This window comes from Galleria mellonella, unplaced genomic scaffold (assembly GCF_026898425.1).
Source record: "Galleria mellonella isolate WM207_F2 unplaced genomic scaffold, CSIRO_AGI_GalMel_v1 utg33, whole genome shotgun sequence".
NCBI classification, from domain to species: domain Eukaryota; kingdom Metazoa; phylum Arthropoda; class Insecta; order Lepidoptera; family Pyralidae; genus Galleria; species Galleria mellonella.
Genome location: NW_026442079.1, coordinates 13387140 through 13411137, shown reverse-complemented (window position 1 = coordinate 13411137; position 23998 = coordinate 13387140). Strand labels below are relative to the sequence as shown.

At 32.1% G+C, this 23998-nt stretch overlaps 1 protein-coding gene and 2 long non-coding RNA genes across 11 annotated transcripts in view; 1 reads left to right on the top strand and 2 right to left on the bottom strand.

The window, feature by feature from the left end:
- Positions 1 to 4999, bottom strand: part of LOC128201077 (uncharacterized) — a 42543-nt gene extending 37544 nt beyond the window's left edge. The window contains exon 1 of the long non-coding RNA XR_008253064.1: positions 4611 to 4999. This is a non-coding gene — a long non-coding RNA (uncharacterized LOC128201077). The remainder of the gene's footprint in view (positions 1 to 4610) is intronic.
- Positions 1 to 23998, bottom strand: part of LOC113520464 (potassium voltage-gated channel protein Shaker) — a 414011-nt gene that overhangs the window by 268756 nt on the left and 121257 nt on the right. The gene's annotated exons all lie outside the window — the stretch shown is intronic.
- LOC116413294 (uncharacterized) lies at positions 5849 to 23324 on the top strand. 4 transcript variants are annotated; one of them, XR_008253062.1, is made up of 7 exons: positions 5849 to 6161; positions 6999 to 7188; positions 8177 to 8255; positions 10825 to 10924; positions 12112 to 12210; positions 13986 to 14170; positions 22976 to 23324. It is a non-coding gene; the product is annotated as an uncharacterized LOC116413294 (long non-coding RNA). The 4 variants fall into 4 exon arrangements; XR_008253060.1 differs by lacking the exon at positions 22976 to 23324 and adding an exon at positions 15988 to 16361; XR_008253061.1 differs by lacking the exons at positions 12112 to 12210; positions 22976 to 23324 and adding an exon at positions 15988 to 16360.

Here is a 23998-nt window from a genome sequence, read left to right as displayed (position 1 = left end):
TTTACTGTAAATATTGAAATTATGATAACATTGAATCCATATCATGCTTTCAATAGTCTGAAGAAATTACTAATATAATAATAGACGGTAATAAGCAGATCAATATTATTTGTCGGCTTGGCTGATACTTATAAATTGCACCATTCAGTATCGTCAACCTGAATTGTTTAATCAGCCTAGAAATGTATACAAGTGGATGGCCAGACAACTTCATAAACCAAATATAAATAACAAATGTTTTATACAGTTTTCAATGAAATTTTTTACTTATGTGCTTTTTATGGCAGGAATGTGACTCCTAATTTTTTCCTTAATGTTTACTTGTCAATCGTCTAAACATACTCAAACTCGTAGGAACTTTTTTAGGGTGTGTCAATGATTTTATTTTAAAAACTTTATTAATTCTTGCTGTTTAAGTTTGCAAAATTTCTTACTCGCACCGGTATTCTTTAAATTTAATAATTTACTTATCTTATTATCATTGAATAAATGTCACGAAGGAAAAGTACAATATTTATATCATACGAAAGTTAGTTGGCAAAAAGCCAATAATGGTTGAATCTCCACTGATAGTGTCATCATCATCACCCTTACTACCAAAAAATACAAAACCACCCTCAGTACCTAGGTATTACACCTACCACCATTTCCGCTCATGATTCAACTTGGAACTTCCACAACATCACAGAATACTTCACACGATTATAATATATTAACAATATTTTGTCTCCTGAATCTTGGACAAAAGCAGCAATTTAAAAAATGAAGAAATTCACAAGCTAATAAGCTTCAAGTCCTCACAAAAAAAAAAAATGTAACCCAAAAGAGTACACATGAAAAGAAAAAGTTTATTATGTGCCTATTCATTAGTTTGTTTCTATGTACGACTAGGACTAATGCTAAGGTGGCACAAATTAGGCCACCAAACACTTTAAACGTACCGAATGCATATTTTTGTAAAACGTTGAAATGAATATTTTGATGAAAGATTTTTAAGTTTCTATAATTTTTCGAAGGAAACAAAACATTTCAATAGGTGCAAAATGTTTTATTTCAATTACACTAAATATAACAATATTATTCCCTCAGATTACGACTCGAGCAACCTTACCCTACAATCATTGTGAACTTATGACAAAAATAAGATAAGGTCTACCCGCAATACTCAAAAAGAGCTAGCTCACTGCTTGAAACAAATTGCTGAAAAAAAAATCACTATAGCTTGTGAATCTTTATTCTTTTTTCGAAATTTATTGTACAACACTTTCTTCTGTTTGGACTTTTAATAAATTATTATTACAGACTACTTGTCTTGCATTAATAATTTAGTTAGCCATTGCCCTACTAATATTTTATATTTTGTAATAAGCAGCATTGTTAATTTGGTTTTTATATTAAAAATAAATAAAATAAAAAATTTACTAGCTCACAATAAATAAATACACTTCAATAAAATATGTAAAACAACTTAATTGGTCATCATCGGCTCGTAAAGTGGTGGGTCGTAGGAGATGCATAATAAAAAAAAAAAAGATCGGGCTCAATATGTGGTGGTATAACAGACTTAACGAAAGCAGCTCCACAAAGCCAACGTCAACGAAAGGTTTACAAAAGTAAACTGGTTTTTGAAATAGTTCAATAGGGCCCTTCGTATAGAACAGAACTTTTTTTTTAAACTTGGTAAACTTAGGAAGGACAGCAGAATAACTAAAAACACAAAGGTTCATCTCACGAAATGGCTTGTCTTTCCAATATTATTATACGAAAAAGAAAATTAAGCTCCGAGGACAAAAGACTGGTAGTGCAAAGACGAGTTGAAGGCAAACAGACTCGGGGGCATTGTCCCACACGCTGGAGTGTATCGATTACGACGATCACCTATTTGAATGTCACTCGATTTTTCCGTGAGGCCACTGATATAGGTATAATGTGGAGACAGCAATCCAGAATAAGGAGATAAATAATGAGAACCCACTGTGTACACCATCTACAAAACTGTGACCACTATAACAAGAGAAACTAAGATTTTTTTTTTCATATTTTGTATTCTACATTATTTAATTAAATAATCAATATTTTTAACAATATTTTTATTATAATGTGACATACATAATGCTATATCAATCATTTAATAGACGAGTTCAGAACTGCGCCGACTCTTACGGAATAGGGGTAGCTTTGTGTTGTGTCTACAGTAAGCTACCAGCTCATAAATACTGATTTTACTTCAATCGTCGCCTACCGAATATTGTTGAAGCACGCAATAAACAACTCACGGTGACCATCTTAGATTTATTTAGTTTTATATTAATATTCTAATGATCACGCGCAGTATCGGATCTGTTTTCAAAACTTAGGTGAGACGTCTACGCACGTAATTGTTCTACTTTCATTTTTTTTAACAAACATTTCAATAATTTCTTATCTTCAAACCAGTACTTCAAAATATTACTTGATTGAAGACAAAAACATTGAAAAATTAAATAACTCAAGTGCCATTTGTTTATTTTTAAGATTTTTAATAAAATTGTGGGTATAGGATAAACACCGCCGAAGGCATCACCAGCTGCCGAGGACAGAAGTGAAATCGAGAATGGAAATTGGAAATATGTGTATATTAGCAGAATGAACTTAGAAGACCACGGCCTAAGGGAAGCTATTCGAATTTGGTAAATAACAATATAAAAAAAATGTGACCCATACTCCACAAGTATCATGGTATAGTTTTCAACATAGTACTCGAAAATGCATAAACACACATTTCAGCTAGTTTTTAGTCAATGTATATATTATTGGTCATTATCAATATTGCAGCATAAACGATATTTAATTATTAATGATCGATCACAGCACATCATGGCATAAATCCATTCTGCTGACAGAAAGTTACTCAAATCACTGCAGAAAATATAGAAGGGCAAAGAAACCTATATTGACACAATTTCCAAAACACGAGATTGCACAAATTGAAATAGCAAAATTATGAAATAGTTAAAATGGTTTAGTTTTTCAAGAGCTAACATTACTATCTCCTTTTTGTATTATTATTATACGCCTTACTATAAAAGTGTGGAATAAACTTATTTTATATTCAAAGTAGCACCTCTATTGGTTCCTTCATGAACCAAGGAGTACCTATCCAAATTAAAAAAAAGTTCTATTTTTGAATGGAAAACAAAGTTAAAGATCTTGTCATCATCACCATCACCATCATTGCAACAACAATTTCGGTAATAGCAACAGCAACAACTTCATTACCAGCAATAGCAACTTCAACTTCAGTAACACTAATAGCAACTCGGCAATATAACATCAGCAATAGCATTAGAAACATCAGCAATATCAACAGCAACAACTGTCTGTTTTAGAGTAGATGATGGGAAGAATCATCAGAAAATACCCTGGTCCTAGTGGTGTTCGTAAAGTTGTTAACATGCTCACTCTTGTCCACTTCAATAATGTTGAATTTGGTTATTCAAAGGCCCGGAATGTTGAAACTCTTCTATTGTTTTGTGCTATGTATATATATTGTCAATTATCTTTAATTTATTTTCTTGTCATTTTTTTTTTTCTAAATTTAAAAATCTCACTTTTGCCCACTTCGATAATGTTGAAACTGGTTATTCAAAGGAGGCCCAGAATGTTGACAAACTCTTCAATTGTTTTGTGCTATGTATATATTTTGTTAATTACTTTTGATTTATTTACTTGTCATTGTTGTTTTATTTAAAATTAAAAATTGTTTTATTTAGATTGTATTATTTGTTTAGAATATAATAACACAATTCCTTAACATCTGCAGTTCTATTTCATCCCAATGATACAATAAATATAAATCAAAACCACACTGGAACATACATCCAGTGTCCTAATCGGTGCTAGTGAAATAAAACAATATTAGTAGATTCATCACACTAGAACTATCTAACACACTTTGGAAATATTTTGTTAAAGAAATGAAAATACAAAGACTGCAGTAACTAAATTCAGCAACCAGTTTCTTGATATTAATCAATATAGTTGTATAAAAAAAAAATATAGGAGCAAATAAATAATCTGTAGTGCAATGATGACAATAATAAAGGAAATAATGCACCATTAGCCAAGCAAACAATGATGTAAGCTGTCTAGAAACATCAGAGGGCACCACTCTTTTAGCATTAGTACATGCAATATACAGTGTTGAAGGCATTTAATGAGATTAACAAAGAACTAAGTACAAATTTACCTTTATTACCTATTATTTTCTTTTTTTTTTTTTATTAGCTATTCATTTTTCTGGTAACTTTCATGATATGGACATTGGATTTGAAAAGAAAAACGACAACATATGTCATAGAAGAGATTTTGTACATCACATTAAACTTGCAATGCCACAGTAATTAAGAAAACAAGTTTTCGACATAAAGCAATGTTGGTATAAATCTGCACCAACATATTCAATTCGAACACATATGCAATACATTTGTTATAAAAAGGGTATCCACTGACCCAAAAACCAGCCTAAGAATATCCACTGGCAAAACTTTCATTTCCGCTTTTTGGAAACACGTATTTTTACCGCTCAGTGAAATTAATTAAAATCAATTTCAAGAAAACTTTACCTGTACCTGTTATAACCACGAAAAAGTCACCTGAAAAATCTTGGAGATTTGTGGAGATTATACTCGTAAGACAAACCTTCTCCGTTCCAAAACATAAATTGAACATAGAAGAACAAACAAACCCCTAATATTACAATAATAGAATTAGTAATTAGTAATTAAATAACAAAAAAGGAGGGCTGATCGAGTTGCAATTAGACGGTATCAACCTTGTGAAAAAAACAAATATGACACGAAGCGAAAAATATATAATCAAGTGATAAAAGAGCACACTTCATACAAGCCATCTAAACCGACTTGGTCAGGAATATCTAACAATCTACACAGTGGGGAAAGGGATTGTTAGTAATGGAGACTAAAAATTCCATTGCTAGCAATATACCCAACCAGGTCGACCTCCTCGTGGTTCCTCCTGGAAACTATCATCGTTAATTCCTATTGAATTCATCATGATGGGCTAACTGGCCTGTGTTCATTCTCATCGATCACCCTTCACTGGTACCCCGCCAGCGTATCTCGTTAGCGCAGGCGGGGTTACCATTCCATTTTTATCCACCAAAAAAAAACCTACTTTTCTCGTTATGTTGCCCAGTCTGATGTTCAAAATGAAAACTAATAAGGTTATAATTATACTATAATAGTAGAAATATGAATCATGTAATACAAGAAATATATAAATTTTATATAAAATTGCATGTTCCGATAAATATTTTTCTAACAAAAATAAAAGACAAAATTGTTAAATATATTTATTGTTTTATACAATATTACATCGAGATCTCAATTTCGTAATAGTATTGATGGTAAATATAAGTTTTCAACACTTCCCGTAATATCTTGTAAATTTCTAGAGTAAACCTCGTAATAGAATCAACATTAATTATATATAGTCATTATTCCCACGTTAAAATAAAAAGGAATATAAAATACAAAGCTAAAACTGCATCATAACTGATAATATTCTTGTTAAATTGGCACCAGTGTGATTTCACTAAATTATTTGACTAAACGTTGGCATGATATTTCCTGACCAAATCACGTCTGTGATTTGTATTAAAAATATTCGTTACACAAAATGACATAGATAATAGGATTAATTCTGAGGTGCCATTTTTTAAACCTATCTCTAAAATTAAATATTCAATTTGGTTACACAGCAAATTTTCTAATATTATTATTATTATTCATTTATATTTAATATTATTATTACAGCAAAAATTATAATAAATTTAGTTTGTGGTGTTCCATAAAACAATAATACCGCGAATTTATCAAATTAAAATGTTAGAATAGGAAATCAATTAGAGAAATGGCGCTTCAGAATCGATCTGTCTTTTTTAATCTGTAGGTACTCGTAATTTAAAATTCTAACGTTGAGTATGAAATTAAAATATAAATAAATTTATTCATTTTTTTTATACCAAAAATTAGAACAATGAGTCTTTATATATATTATGATTACTATCCTTGTTATTTTTAAATACATATTTGTTTTTAACATAATTAATCTACCTCGCAATTGGTGGGCAAGTGTCTTCCAAAAAGACTACAATAACAGTAAGTATATTTAATTCTGGCAAAACCCCCCCAGGGGGGAGACTTATGTTTAGCAGTGCACAATTGAAGGTTAATGTGATGATTAGATTTAATTGTTAAATAGTAATTAGTTACATTATCCCTACTGATTCTATATACAAAGGTTAATTGTTACAAACGAAAGATATTTCCAAGTACAGTAACTATCTATTATATTAACATCAGTATTAATAATTCCCAATTGGACTAATTAGTCTATTTATTTTTAATTATCAATAAAAAGATATAAAATTTCACCTCAATTACTATTAGTATTTTTACTAGAAACTAGCCTATTTTCAATCTACATCAAAAAGAAAAGAGATTGAAGATTTGCAATCCCATTGCTAGCAATATACCCTATTAGATTGTTCTCTATGTGATCTAGAAACTATTGTAATTGATTTATTACTGAATTAGTTATGATGGGCCAACTGAACTTCTTCATCATTATCTATCATCCCGCACTGGTATCCTGCTAGACATACCAATAGTGCAAGCAGGGTAAGGATTCCATTCCATCCATTAAACAAAAACTTGCTTGTATAGTTTTTAAAGTTTGTTATATCATAACACTGTTAGTTGTAAACCTATTTGAAAAATGATTTTACTATTTGAAAGGAAATACTTACAGATTGAACTACAAGAAATTTTATCAAAATCAGTTTAGTAGTTCTTAAATCCAACTACTAGTTTTTCAAGTAAATTTTTTATTGGAATACAATTTAACTATTTTAACATTATCACCTTAAATCTTGCAAATTGTATGATAATAAAAATTTTCAATAACATCAATATGATTTATTATTTATTTTACAGGATATACATATGGAAAAATAAAAAAAAAAGGAAAAGAATGTGGCAACATGTTTCAGCGGCCCCCAATTTGATCTGGACGAACCATAGTGTATGCAGTGAAATGCTACATGCACTGCATGATTCTTAACGCCAACCATAACTGTTGATTGACTATCGGTCCATGTGTTGCAAGCACTGATTACAATTTGTGGTATGTATATTACATGTCAATGACATTTTGAAAGACTAATAACTATGGTACAAAATGAAATATTTGATGAAATTTCTTTATTATCACATCTTTCACTTAGATGTATGAACGCAAAGACAATGCCTGCTGTTACTTTGAAAATACCTAATTTGTTTGTAAATAAAATCCTAATTTAATAATTTAGTAAACTGTCTATTTATCTACTAAATTTTATTTTTATGCATTTGTTCAGCTACAGAATGCCAAATATTCCATTTTTAATTTAATTCAAATTTAAAATTGAGACAAGATGTGGTTAAAACTTAAAAGTAGTATTGATTAATTTATGGGCTCTCATACAACTAGTACAAATTGTGAAAATGAAAATAGAGAATTTTTAAAACAGGAAAGTTTTACTAACTTATTTGTAATTAATAATCCACAAGTGGTGCAATGTGCTGGGCTTCAAGGCCTAATAATATTAATTCCCTAATATTTATAAATGCTCATTAACCCTTCTTTGCATAATGGTGGAAATTTCCATCATAACACTGAAGGGCCAAAAATCATAAAAGAATGATTTCACTTTAAGCTGACAGTGTCTGAATACCTTTTTAATGTCCACTGCAGAAAAAAATGTAGGTATCAAATTTATTTTTTTAACCACATCTTAAATTTTGCACATGAATTATATCACCTTGATTAATTTCACCAATAAAAAAAAAATCATGCAAAGAAGAGTTAAAGACACTAGTCCCAATTATTATTGAAATGGTGTTCATCATACATAGATAGATAGATAGATAAACACTTTATTTGAGCCATTTAACACACGTAAATTAATGAATAAAATGATACAATTTGATTATTTACATTTTTTCAAATATAAAACAACATATAAAACATAAAATGAATATTGGAGATATGTTTTCACCAAGTGTGTCGCAGTGACCCAAAAAGGCTACAGCTCAGTGATACTTTTGCTTAAAAGCAAAGCACTGATTTTCAGCTGCAACCTGAAGCAAGGCTACACGGACGCGTGCATCAAACCCAGAGTGTAACCTGTGTAACCAATTTAATAGCAAAAGGTAAAATTATATTATATAGATACATACTTATATAGATGATGCATAAATAATATAATATATTTCATTAATTAATTAAACATAATATTTAACATATATAAATAATAATTCACCACAGTAATTATGTTAAAAGCAGTCGCTACCAGGCGACTAATCCAAATTTTTGCTTATTTAATAAATGTTGCTTTATCAACTTTTTAAAAATTGATTTGGATGCAGCTAGTCTCATTGGAGGGGGTATGTTATTCCAGCATACATCTGTTTTAACTGTTGAAGTGTTTCATCCTTATAGACCAAATGCTCAATTGATAATTGTATGGGCCCTCATACAACTAGTACAAACTGTGAAAACGAAAAGGGAGAATTAATTTTTAAAATAGGAAATTTTAATCTTGGAATATTTTAGGTCTGGCCGGTGGAACTACAATAACAAGTGGTGCAATGTGCTGGGGACTTCAACTTCTAATATTATTATTATTTAATTAATATTATTTAATTAATTTACAGTCAACTAGTCCCATTATTATTGAAATGGTGCTCATCATACATCTGTATGTGTGTAAATATCATTAAAGGAAGATTTATTTATATTTTCTGTTGTTTTTATCATTAGGAATGTCTAAAAATTATTTTATTACACTAGATCCTAACTCCCTCCCCGCACCATTGTTCATAAAGACCTGTCATAAACCTGTTTTATCTGTTGAAGTGTTTCGTCCTTTTGCACCAAATTCTCAATTTAAAGAACCGTGAGAAAACACTAATAGTTAAAACAGGTTTGTGGGACGTTTTAGTTTTTATGAATAATTGAGTTAATCTAGAATAGAAATATTGATATATGCTATTAGCACAACACTGTTATCGATAGTTTGTCGAATAATTATCGATTCCTCCAGCCCTTCATACCAAGTTGTTACCTATCGTAGAATGGGGTCAATAGAAATCTGGGTATGAATAAGGACTAAATAAGGGATGCTATTTAGAGTAAAAAAAATAAACAATATACATCATATGATTAGTAATTACATTAGCTAATAGTAAAATATTAAATTTCTCATCCATATCGTCAAAATTATGTGAAGTTTTACAAATTGTTAACTGCACTTGAATTTTTTTTTTGCTTTTAAACTTATTGTCGAAATATTTGAATTCTTTCTGAAAGTATACTGATTCGGGAAAGACAAGATTTTGTGTACTTTTGTCTAATAATGATATAGATAGATTACGGGGTTAATAGTCACAGTTTCGGGGAAAGGGATTGTTAGTAATGGAGACTGAGAATCCCATTGCTAGCAATATACCCAACCAGGTCGACCTCCTCGCGGTTTTTCCTGGTATCATGGTTAATTCCTGTTAAATTCATCATGATAGGCTGTTTTCATTCTCATCTATCACCCTTCACTGGTGCTCCGCAAGCGAATACCGTTAGCGCAGGCGGGGTTACCATACCCATTTTCACACATAAAAAAAATAGTCGGTATCAAAATACAAATATGAAAAGTTTACGCGATGTATCACTAGATGCCACTCATACAACTGATTTAAAGAGGCAAATTGAAGAGTTGCTATTATCTCAACAGGACATTTAAAATTCAAATAGAGAAAATATATCGTTAAAAAAAGAAATGCAGAACTACCAAAGGATTACAGAAACACTAAAGGTATCGGTAAAATGTCTCCATAAACCACATTTGGCAAAAAACAAAAACTTGCAGGTACCCATACATTTCTTCACTAAAGAAAACCACATTATTTTAGCAAAGTTTCCCGCCGGTCTGTTTGTTTGTACGTTCGCGATGAGCTTATTACAAACTACTAAACGAATTTACATTCGTTTAAAAGTATAATTCGTTATAGTTCGTAAATGTCGAAGGAAATAAAACCGTTTGGGAGGTATCATCAAAAATACTGCGTAATCCGTTTGAGTTTGAACAATGTATAGTGGAATTGTACCTCTTTATTATAACTACAAAAGAGCGATAGCATATGTAATTTAAACAAATTTTGTGATGTCCTTATCAAATTAAATACTTTAAAAAACTTAATAATTTCATATGCATAATACTTGAAATGAAATGAAATTTATTGCGATGAATGTCGTAAGTTTAGATAATATTATAAGTGTTTTTTTTTTTTTTGGTGGATGAAAATGGTATGGTAACCCCACCTGCGCTAACGGGATACGCTGGCGGAGCACCAGTGAAGGGTGATAGATGAGAATGAAAACAGGCCAGTTAGCCCATCATGATGAATTCATCAGGAATTAACCATGATGGTTTCCAGGGGGAACCGCGAGGAGGTCGACCTGGTTGGGTATATTGCTAGCAATGGGATTTTTGTCTCCATTACTAACAATCCCTTTCCCCCCCCCCCCCCATATTATAAGTGTTTGTATAGCCTTAACATTCAGTCAGCTTGGTATGCAACATTTTTACATGTATTAATATTGCCAAATATGAATTATGAGTTATATTAACACAAAAGTTACGTTGAGTTTTAAATTATAACAAATTAAAATTTTTTGTTTCACTTGTTTACAAGCACTTTTAAATCGCTTTTTAATCTAATGCAGGATTCGGAAGGTTGTTATCTGTTGAGAAGAGTACGCAAGAAACTCAAGTTACTCTTTTAAATCGCTGTCAACATGTATAGAATTAGCTGGAATACTTTACGTAGGTATCTTTATTACTTATTTATATTTTTACCCAACTGCTCGAGAAAGGGAAGTAGGTAACTTTTTTTGGTCATTTGTGAAAGTACAGGTCCTGAAGAAGGCTTTTTTCTTCGTACAAAAGCTATCTGGACGAGTGCATCTGTCCCACTCGTGTTTCTTCCGCGAAACATCTGTGATTGTACGGTTACGTTTAGGTTTAAATCACTCTGAAAACAAGAGGTTTACAATTGACATAAACTACTTTTGTTAAACTATCACTTAACATATTTTTAATGGACTTCAAAATTGAAAACGCTTTAAAGGGCTTGAACGTTTGTTAGTTTTTTAAAGGATGGTAATGAAAAGGATACCCAGTCTGCACTAACGGTATACCCTGGGGTACCAGTGAGGGAGGGAGGGAGGTGAGAATTTAGCACGATGGTTTCGAGGGGGAATCGCGTGAAGGTCGACCTGGCAGGGGATTTTGCTAGCAGTGGATCTGGTAGTCCGCTTTACTAACAAACGCTTCCCTCCCCCCCAACTTAGGGGCTTTCACCCTACTTGGGTGACAGCGGCTTACGACGTACGTATAAATAGCGCGTCGAAGGTCGCGGCTCGCCCTACAGTGTTATAAAATTTGCTGTGATTGCTCCTGTTTATCGGAGGTTTCTAGCAAGGAAATAAAATTGAAAAAGAGCTCATCAGCTCGACGCTTTAAACCGCACTTATGTGTACGACTTTCAGTATGTTATACAATTAATATAATACTAGTGGTCGAAATTCAACTATAACATATATTGTAGTAAATGAATTTATTATGGTTATGTCTGACATTTAGTAAAACTACAGTAAATAATATTAGAGACAAACAATATTAATCTATTCTCAATTTGACCACAGACTTTAACAATAAACAAAAGAATAGATATATGCGTGTGTGTGTGTCAAATACATGGTGGTGTGTGTAATTTTTTTTTATTGATTTAATGTATTTTTTATGCATAATTTAAAAAAAAATATTAGCATCCTGCACTTCTCTATAAAAAACTATGAGTGTGCGAAATATCATACCCCTCCGACCGCGCAATTTTTGTAACAAAAATCTTTGTACTCCAAAGTTTTTGCTTCACGTTTTAATGTATAGTTTTATCTGTTATGAGTCTATGTAAAGTACTAATATAAAATACCAATTTATCTCTTTACCAGCTCTAAACTGGGGCGAGGCTAGTAACAGATATTAAAACTCTGGATAATAATTCTAAATTAGAGCCATCTAGTGAATAAAAGGAGCACTATGAACAATATGTAAGTAAGAATATTGTTTTAGGCTACATAATGTTGGAATAGAAGAGTATTATGATATATATATATATATATATATATATATATATATATATATATATATATATATATATGATTAGACTTTAATGTACATATATCTACTCGTATCCTATGTCCTTAATAACAAATAAAATGAAGCTAATCTTAGATGCGAAGTAATACGATCAGAAAGTAATATAATTAAATATATATTCATAACGTGAATGGGATAAAGAGATTTCTTTATTCTATTCATATATTGTGGGCTTATAGGGTATTCCGAGACAATGAACATTAGCGAACAATAGCTACCTACTGTACACGCAGTTATATATACCTTGATAGTTTGTAGCATCACAATTTTACGATTTAAATCAAATCTTAATTGAAATATTGACTTTAAATAATAGTTATGTAATAAATGAATAAATTTACCAGAGGGAGACTTTGTACAAAAGTCGATTGCTTGGGTACTTCTGTCCCATTCGTGTTTCTACTGTGAAGCAGTTGTGTTTGCATGGCTGTGTTTCGGTTTGAAGGGTGGGATATGGCGTGAATTTACAGGGTACAGAGGAATAGCACCTGAGTCCTCAGGAATTGTAACGCATGGGGAGTATCATGGGCGAAACAGTATACACTGTTATGTCCATGATACTGCTTATGTCTATACGGTTCCTACTTTACATCAGGTGGGCCGTCAGCTTGTTTGCCATCCTAAGTAGTATACAAAAATGGAATACAATACAAGTGACGGTAGATCCTTACGTGCCAATTCTGTTGAAATATGCCATACTTATTTTTGCTTTAACATAATTCTGTAACCTAAAACAACAAATAAATGTTATATATATATATATATATATATATAGAGTAAATGTGGTTTACATGCCACTACTAATCTGTTGACAATACAATCAACTAAATAAATGAGGTCGAATTATTTAAATTTCATTGTAAAATATATATATTTTTTTATTAATATTTTTTTATTTTGTATTACTTATTACAAAGTAATCTTCGCTGTCTTTGAAATATATCCATCAAGTTATCAATATTTTTTAACTCCTCCTATATTTTTTATTTAAAAATGCAACATTACCCTGCATTTATTTTTATCCATAATTTTCAAAAACCAAATTGCAAAATTGTCTATAATTTCTTTCGTATTCTCAACTTACGGACACAATATTTTTTAATAAATACTAAATGTGCCAAAATCAACAAACATGCAAATCGGAACTATCTTATATAGCAGATTATCTTATAATAATATAAAAATCGCCTTGTGGTCCCGGCATAGAATGGGCCATCCCTTGCTTCCTGGTGGGTGTCGTTAGAAGCAACTAAGAAAACATATATGGGACAGATTCTTCTGTAACAAGATCGTTGTAACAATTTTTAAAAATAAATCAAATGGTCAATATACAGTGTATAAAACAACGTAGACAAACCAATTTCCCTAATTACATATATCCAGTATATATGTTTGCAATAGTGCTTAGTGTCTAATATAGATACAACAAAAAAAAACTTTTTTTTTCACAACTAGAATTCATATATTTATTTTGTTATAGATACTTTTTAAGGCGGATACATGACTTTTTCGTCTAATTTTTAACTTAAACCAAACGAAGGCGACTAAAAAACTAAACATACTATACTATAATAGCAAGAAGAACTCTTTAAAATCACAAAATAGGTTCAACAAATATTGTTTCAATAACTTTTCACTTGTATTTATTTATATTAATAATTTTTAGGAATCCAATGGCGGAATTGTCTATAGTTTCCTTCGTATTCACGATTAACGAGCACAATACATTTATTTATAGTAAATGTACTAATTGAAATAAACAAGGAAACCAGTAGATACATATCCAGTATATTTGTTTGCTGTAATGCCTAGTATCTAATACAGAAGAATTAACATCCAATATTATACAAGGTACGTTAATTTTATTTCTTGTTTTTTTTTAAACATTTATTTTCATTGGGTGCTGTAAAGCACTAACACATTTTACACTGATTTATTAGATTTAATTTAATTTTTTATTTTTTCAAAATTTTAATAATACAAGAATGAAGCAGATCACGTAATGACGATCGAGCTTCAAAACAAATACGGATAAATTAATAAAAACATCGCCTTGCGGTCCCGGCATAGAACGGACCACCCCTTGCTCTCCCGTGGGTGTCGTTAGAGGCAACTAAGAAAACATATATGGGACAGATTCTTCTGTAACAAGATCATTGAAACAATTTTTAAAAATGTTTAAAATGGCCAATATGCAGCTTATAAAACAATGTAGACGAACCAATTTCCCTAATGACATATATCCAGTATATATGTTTGCAATAGTGCTTAGTGTCTAATATAGATAAAGAAAATAAAAATCATATATTTTTTCAAAATTAAATCTTATACTTGTTTATTTTATTATGATTACTTTTTATGGCATAAACAAGACTTTTGCGTCTAATTTTTAATTTTTAACTTAAACCAAACGAAGGCGACTAAGAACTAAACATACAAAATATAATAACTATCATAATACCGAGAAGAATTCTTTAAAAACTCTAAGTGTCTTTAACAAATATTGTTTTAATAAACGCAGTGGCGAAATTATCTATAGTTATCCTTCGTATTCTATGAGCACATGAGAGATTCTTCTGTAACAAGATCACTGAAACAATTTTTAAAAACGAATTTGACGAACCATTTTCATATTATATATATATATATATATATATATATATATATATACGAGGTTTGTCCGGAAAGTACGTATAAAAGTTTTTTAAAAATTTTATTTTACAATTATTCAGGTAAATCAATTTTATCCCCTTCAAAGTACTCCCCCTGTGACATAATGCACTTGTGCCAACGCCGTTTCCACTGTGAGAAGGCTCCTTGAAAGTCCTCTGGTTGTAGGTTTCTCAGCTGCCCCGTCGTAGCTTTTTTTATCTCATTTATGTCCCCCAAATGCCGCCCCCGAAGTACCAATTTGGTTTTTGGGAACAAGAAGAAGTCACACGGGGCCAAATCCGGCGAATAGGGGGGTGTTCGGTCACCGTAATGGAATTTTTACTCAAAAACTCACGGACAACAAGAGAGGTGTGGGCAGGGGCATTGTCGTGGTGAAGAATCCAACGCCCCTCTCGCGCCAATTCTGGACGAACTCGTGCCACACGACTGTCTGACCGTTAAACGACGGTCCCCATTAACACAAGTTCGAATTCTTTCCACGTTTTCGTCGGAATGTGAAGTGGAAGGACGTCCTGAACGTGGGTCATCTTGAACGCTTTCTCGGCCCTCTCTGAATCTTTTTAGCCACTTGTGGACGGTTGGTTCCTTCACAGCATCATCCCCATAAACTGTTCTGAGATCGGCAAAAATTTCACGGCCATTCTTGCCGAGTTTCGAGAGAAACTTGATTACGACGCGCTGCTCTTCAACGGAAGCGGGCTCCATGCCGACGGGGTTTCGTTAAGAGGTAACTTCACAGATGGCGTGACAAGCCAGTTCGCACCGCACGGCGGTCAGACCAGAACTGAAGCATTGTTAGGGACATAAGGAAGGGGTCCTGCGCTTACCTGGCCTCCCCACTCCTCTTTCTCGCATTCCAGAACACTTTTATACGAACTTTCCGGACAGACCTCGTATATATATATATATATATATATATATATATATATATATATATTTGCGGTAGTGCTTAAAATAGAAGAATTAATATCTAATATTATATCGCAATATCGCAGAGTGGTGACCAAGAATTGGCCGGAGGAACGTTGGGAGACAACCCATGCGATGGACACGTGATATAAATAGAACGGTAGGCAAGACCTGGACGCGCATGACGAAGTATCGGGTCATTCGGCGGGATCATGATACCAAACAATGGGCGAACCCGGGTTGAAATAGATAGATCATGGCCGTAGCTAGATGGGGGTGGGAGCTTTTAGGGGCAATGCCCTACCTACCTTAAAATTAACCCCTCAGAAATTTTACACCTTTTTGAAGTCACTTAATTATGGCTTCTGCCCTACCAAAAAGTTCTTTAGCCCTACCTTAAACTTGAGTCTAGCTACGGCCCTGAGATAGATAGTATATCTAATATAGACAAATTAAAAAGACGCCGTGTGGTCCTAGAATAGAATAGGCCATCCCTTGTCCTCCTGTGGGTGTCATAGATTCTTCTGTAACGAGATCATTGAAATAATTTTTAAAAATGTTTAAAATTTAATTGTTGACGGACCAATTTTTCTAATGAAATATATCCAGTACATATGTTTGCGGTAGTAAGCTAATAATATACAATATCCGTTAATTTAATCTTTTTTTTTTCTTTTTAACATTTAGTTTTATAAGTTACCTATTCTATAAGAATAACCTGTCCTTATTGTTATGCTCACAATATGACCACAATTAATAAACTAGTAGAAACATATCCAGTACAGATATTTGCTCGAGAGCCTAGTGTCTAATATAGCAGACTATCTAATAATAATAAAAAAGGCGCCTTGTAGTCCCGGCATAGAATGGACCACTTCTGAAACAAGACCATTGAAACAATTTGTAAAAATATCTAAAAAAAGGCCAATATGTAGCGAACCAATATACCAGTAGATAAATAAAATGTAGACGAACCAATTCCCCTAATGAAATATATCCAGTTTATTTATTTATTTATTAATTCTTTATTGCACAATAAAACTGTACAAGTGGGGAACTTAATGCCATATGTCATTTTCTACCCGCTAACTATTAGATAAAACAGAAAGCGTATGAAGGTCAGACGCTGAGAGAGGTGGTTTTGGTTACTCAACAAATAATTGAAAAGTATATATGTTTGCGGTAGTGTTAAGTGTTAGAAGATGAAGAATTAATATCAAATAATATACAAGATCCGTTAATTTAATCTTTTCCTCTATAGCAAATGTTTCATGAACATTTTGTAATGCCCCTTCCTTTCCTGTGGGTGGACGACTGAAGGAGGGCGAAGGATGGGCAGCAGCGTCCCTTTTAAAACATCTCCAAAGCCTAACGACGGCTACTAACCCGCTTGCCAAACGTGACAACTACTGGCAAAACCATCCAAGAAGGAGGTTTACGTACAGCAGTAGGGAGTTAAAGGCGGCTATGTTGATGATAGTTGAAAGAAACATCTTAAGCCAGAGAAAACTTTACTAAAATCTATCAACAATTACTTATCTAATATATTTATTACCAGAAATTCCTATAATGTATATAGTCTTATTCTAAAACTGAAACTTGTTTATTTATTTTATTATTGATATTTCTATAATGGAATCATCAACTTTTTAATCTTTAATTCCAACATCAAACCAAACGAAGGCAATTGAAGAACTAACTCAATTATAATACCGAGGATAACTCTTTAAGAACTCAAAAAAAAAAAAATCTTCAAAAAATATTATTTTTACACTTTCTCCCTTATATTTATTTATATTTATAATTTTGGGGAACCGAGTGGAAAAGTAAGTCAGAGAAAACTTTACTAAAATCTATCAACAATTACTTATTTAATATATTTATTATCAGAAATTCCTATAATGTATATAGTCCTATTCTAAAACTGAAACTTGTTTATTTATTTTATTATTGATATTTCTATGACGGAATCACCAACTTTTTAATCTCTAATTCTAACATCAAACCAAACGAAGGCAATTGAAGAACTAACTCAATTATAATACCGAGAATAATTCTTTAAGAACTTAAAAGAAAAATCTTCAAAAAATATTATTTTCACACTTTCTCCCTTATATTTATTTATATTTATAATTTTGGGGAACCGAGTGGAAAAGTGTCTATAATTTCTTTTATATTCTCAATATACATCATATATATATATATATATATATATATATATATATATATATATATATATATATATGTATATTAATGGTAAATATGCTTTTTTATGTAATTTTAAATATTTAATAATACTTAAAAATCATATACTACTTTTACGTACTTTTTGCTGTACTGACTTATTTTTTTTTAATATCAATTTACTTATTTATCTATCACTGTATTTATGTACCGCTATATGGTCCCGGCATAGAATAGGCCATACCTTCCTTAGGAAGGGCGAGGGATAAGCAGCAGCATCCCTCTTAAAACATTTGTAAAAGCCTAACTGCGGTAACCAACCCGCCTGCCAAGCGTGGTAACTACTGGTAGAACTCCTTTTATGGGGAAGGCATATGTTCAGCAGTGGACAATTAACGGCAGAAATAATAATAAAATCAGGTACCACCGTAACATTGGTAAACTAATTATTATTTTAATTAGCATTAAATACTGTGACTTAATTCCATCTATTATTAAGTTTACTGACCATATTTTTTGGACAGGTAACGATAAATATAATAAGAATAAAAGTTAAAGGCAAGTACATGGTTTCTTTTGAGAACTGATAAAAAAAATTTAAAATATTTTAATTACTAGAGCACACTATGACATAATTACAATAATTGATCACAAATTGTAATGAAGCATAATAAATATAATAATGAAATATTTTATAACAGATCGACTTTACGCAACATAACAATGAGGTGTCAATTGACAGAAGAGGATAACGACATACGGATCTAAGAAGCGAACAATTTCATTTAATTCAATAAAATATTCAGTTGAAATCCAATAGATGCTCATTACCAGACCACTTTGATCCCAGATGATGTCAATCAGGATTGTTCAATTTACTAGCGATGCGCAACTACTAATTATTCGAACAAATCATTCGGATTATTCGAATGATTTTCAAATCATTCGACTACTAATTTTATTCATTCGATTACTGATGTCAGCCGACTACCAATTTCAATCATTAGTAGTCGTTGACGTACGAGTCGACACGAACATAACCGAGTCGACCCGATCGTTGAAATATTTTTATTTGGTAATGGGCAAGAGTGTTGACAATTTAAATGTAGTAAAAATAACAATTTTCGATAGTACTAATTAAAGTAAATAAGAAAGTAAAGTTTTAGTAAAATTTTCTGTATATAAAATTACGTTACTTATGATTAAACAGAAAAGTATTTTTTTTTTATACAACTTAGAATGGCAAACAGGCTGACGGCCCACCTGATGGAAAGTGGTAACCGTCGCATATAGACAATGAGCAGCAGCATGGACATAACAGAGTATACTATTTCGCCCATGATACCCCCCATGCGTTGCCATTCCTAAGGACTCCGGCGTTGTTACTCTGTACCCTGTAAATTCACGCCATATCCCACCTTTCAAACCGAAACACAGCCATGTAAACACAACTGCTTCACAGTAGAATCACGAATGGGACAGAGGTACCCAAGCAATCGACTTTTGTACAAAGTCTCCCTCTGGTAAAATTATTAGGAAATACTCATGTCATGTAAATTGTCATGTAAAGTAAAATGCAAAGGAATATATTGGAAATTATCGGTTGTTTTCACTGACATAACCGACATAGAGATATAGTAGCAGAAAATGCAGGGAATGCATTTCGTAGTAGCAGACACAGGGGAGGATTTTGTTATAATGCATCACTAATTAGTAAAATCATTCAAATTCTGAAATTGGAATTTATTACTAATTTATAAATCGAATTATAAAATTAGTAACTAGTTATTCGAATAACAAAACCATTCGGATTCGCACATCACTAGTATACACTGTGATGAGCGTGTAACATTCGCTTTGCTTAATTCAATAAAATATTAAATAGGATTTCAATAGGTGCTCAGTTCCAGACGACTGTAAGCCCAGATGATGTCAATCAAAGTTGTGCATTGTGGTGTACATAACACACGGATTGCTTATTGTATTCCAACATGACGGGGAGCGTGTCTATTGCCAAGTCTCGGATTAATTTGGTTTATTAACGGTGTTACGGCACCCGTCGTGATGACTGAGAGAGGAGCGTGTCTGTTTTGACCAGAGTGTTGGTTGTCAATTAAACTGATACCAAGTTACGGTATCTCCGTATTAGGTGACTAAATCTATTATGTAATTCATGATGTAAACTAAAATAAACGTATAGGGAAAATGTAAATCTTTTATGTCAATTAATCCGGCAAACAATTTCTTGTAATTTCCTTTAAAAATCTTAATTGGACTAATATATATATATATATATATATATATATATATATATATATGAAAATGGCATGGTGACCCCGCCTGCGCTAACGGGACTAAGGACTAAGGAACGGAAAGGAATGGGCAGCAGCGTCTCTCTTAAAATATTTCCAAAGCCTAACTGCGGATGCCAATATTGCCAAGCGTGGCCACTACTGGCAAAAATCCAAAGAGGTTTATGTTCAACTGTGGTCAGCTAAAAGATGATGACGATGAGATATTAGGAACGAGAAATCAGTGATGACGAGTCATAACAATAACAAACATCTGAAGTTTCAACTCGAAAACATATAATTATACAGAGATATGAAAGAAATAACGAGAGAACTATATAATTGGCTGCTCTGTAAGCTTCGCCCCGTTCGCAGTCGCCGCCAAGTGACAAGGGAGCCCGTAAACTAGTTTCAGTCGCTAACTTGGCTAGTAAGTAAGCGCGAACTAATAAACGAGTTATTACACCGTCAGTATTTTTATAATTAAAACAAGTATTTTATTACAGCTGTAGAACTATTTTTACTTTTTGCCTTTCCTCAACTACTTATTAACGACATGGGGTTGTAAGAGGCGACTAAGGGTGGGCGAGGGATGGGCAGCAGCATTTTTTCTAAAATATCCTCAAGGGCCTAACTGCGATTGCCAATCCGCCTGGCAAGCGTGGCAACTACTGGCAAAACTCCCCTTATGGGGAAGACTTATGTACAGCAGTGGGCAATTAACAGCTGCAATAATAATAATAGACATGAGTCTTTCTCCATAAGTGGTGCATATAATCTACTAATTGAAAATAAAAAGATAGTTTTAAGAAAACATGGGCACGGAATTTTTTTATATAGTAATAGGGAAAGGGATTGTTAGTAATGGAGAATAAGAATCCCATTGAATGTACCCAACCAGGTCGACCTCCACGCGGTTCCCGTTGGAAACTATCATGGTTAATTTCTAATAGATTCATCATGATGTGCTAACTGGCCTGTTTTCGTTCTCATCTATCACCCTTCACCGCCAGCCTATACCGTTAACGCAGGTTGCCAATCCGTTTTCACCATAGAAAAAAATATAGACATATAAATGAATTGAAGAGTAATTAATCCACTAGATGGCGTGACAAAGAAAAAAAAAATGCTAGCAGCCTTAGATGACCCAAGACCACACTTTGTTGTGTTCCACAGTAGATATTAAATACAAATAGATCGATAGAAAAAAAAAACAATGAAACAAATATATAATAAAAAATTTATCTATAAATAACATAAAGAGATTCTTAATCTATTGTAACGTACTTAGACTAAGAACACGGTCTTTACACTCAGATTAATAAACGACCTATCACCGTCATTAAAAAAAAAGTAGAAAATATCGATATATGCAGGGTAGTTCAGATTAACACTTCTGCCAAAGGTGTTACGGCCATTTTGAATATCGTTAAAGATCATTCGAAAGGTCGTGCGCAATAGTGGACAAAAGAAATTTATGAATTTACATTCCAATCTTTTTTTTTTTAATAGATAGATTACAATACATAAGAATTATATTTTAATAAAAATATTTATATAATATATAAAGTTTTAAAACACAAGAATTGAGATTTAATAAAAAATATTAATAATTTTATACTGAGCGAAATACGTTCCCGATTTACGGTAAGTTTTAAATAACATGAAGCAATAAATGTTTTTGTTTTTCTATACAGATATAAATATAGATGTTATTATAGATTTGTGGTAGTTATAATAATATATTTAATTTTTTTTTTGGATACGGGGTACCCTCATAGAGTAGGCCACGTCTTCCTTACCCGTGGGTGTCTTAAAAGAGGACGAGGGGTGGACAGCAGCATAAATCTTAAAACATTTGTAAAGCATAGCTGTAGTTGCAAATTTGCCTGCCAAGCGTGGCAACCTGGCAAAACCCCCCAAAGGAGAGGCTTATGTTCAGCAGTGAACAGTTAAAGGCTGATATGATGATGATGATGATTTAAAAATTGTTCTTTTAATTGTCTGTGTAATTATGTAAAAATTTAGAGAAATATTTATTTTGGTACTACCTTATTATTTATATTAATTTGGCTAGTAATCATACAGTTTTTAATATTCATACCCATAATTACTCCATCGTCGTTATCGTCATTATATCAGCCATAATTACTTATTTCCTACTGTAAATCTTCCTAACTTTGTAATATATACCGCCAAACATTTAAAAATAAATGTACCTCCATAACTCTGATCGAACCACCACGACAAGAGGGGAAAGGGATTGTTAGCAATAGAGTTTGACAGCCCCATTGCTACCAATATGCCTTATTAGGTCGACCTCCACGTGGTTCCCCCTGGAAACCATCGTGAACAATTCTTGTTGAATTCGTCACGATGGGCTAACTGACCTACTTCATCCTCACCTATCATCCTTCACTGGTGCCCGGCCGGTGTATACCGATAGCGCGGGTGGGGTTACCATTCCATTACCACCCGTTAAAAATCACCACGACAAAAAAACTGCACTAGTAAAAACTTCCCATTTTGTGGCGAACATGGACCCTCAGACCGGATGGTGATTATCAAATAATAATACTTTGATTTTGGTTTGTTGCAGATAGAAATATAGAAACAATGCATACAATATCGAATACAAGTATCGAATTGGTGGAATACCAAGTACCACTAACACTCGCCAAGAGAAGCAGAAGCTGCAGAAGTGGTAATAGACAGCATCTATCCACAGCCCTATAGAAATAGTTATTTTTTTTATTACTTTTTTCTCATGAAGAAGTTTATAAAACGCAGGAATTATATTTTAATAAAAATATTGATAATTTACAGATCTTTTATTTTACAGAAGTTACAGGTGGAAGAAGAAAAATGAAAGACAAAGTTATTATATATGTCATTATATACAGCGTAGATTGTTTTTATGGCAAAATGCGTAAAAGATACGCGTCACTGGTGCATAGGGTACGGGGCAGCAAGGGCATCCTGAATATGGTTGCAAGCGGGTTGGCTTGCCCTTACATTGGTCACTTGTAGGACCTCAGATTTTAAGAATTTTTTTTAGAAATTTAGTTTAATTTTTTTAGAAATTTAACCAGAGTTTAGACAGAATGTCTCAGCGGTGGCTAAATTTGTTTATGGTCTCTTTTTTTCTTTTATTTGTTCTTTTATATATTTATTTTATTTTAAAATATATTTGTTACTAACAAATTGGGCTATTGTAGCCTGTAATAATAAACTTTATTATTATTAATAACAAATCAAAATAAAAAAAAAACTGATCGTTAAAATAGTGTGCGTGTTTCTCATAATAAATACATATAACACATTAAAATGCTTATAACAGAAACCGTTCTTATCAATTTATGTATATTGGTAGCGGATAGTGGTATTATTTTATTTCAACCACAAATATTAAATACAATATACAAGTAAACCACAATTATTGAAAACATTTCAGATATTTAAATGATATGAGGAAATAAAATGTGAACCAAAATATTGTTTATTGTAATTGTGTGATTTTATAGTCTTTTCCAATGCGACTTTTCTATCTTCTGATGAATTATTACATTTATAATCATGTTTTAATTCATCTGATAAAACATATACATTTTTTGAGTGTATA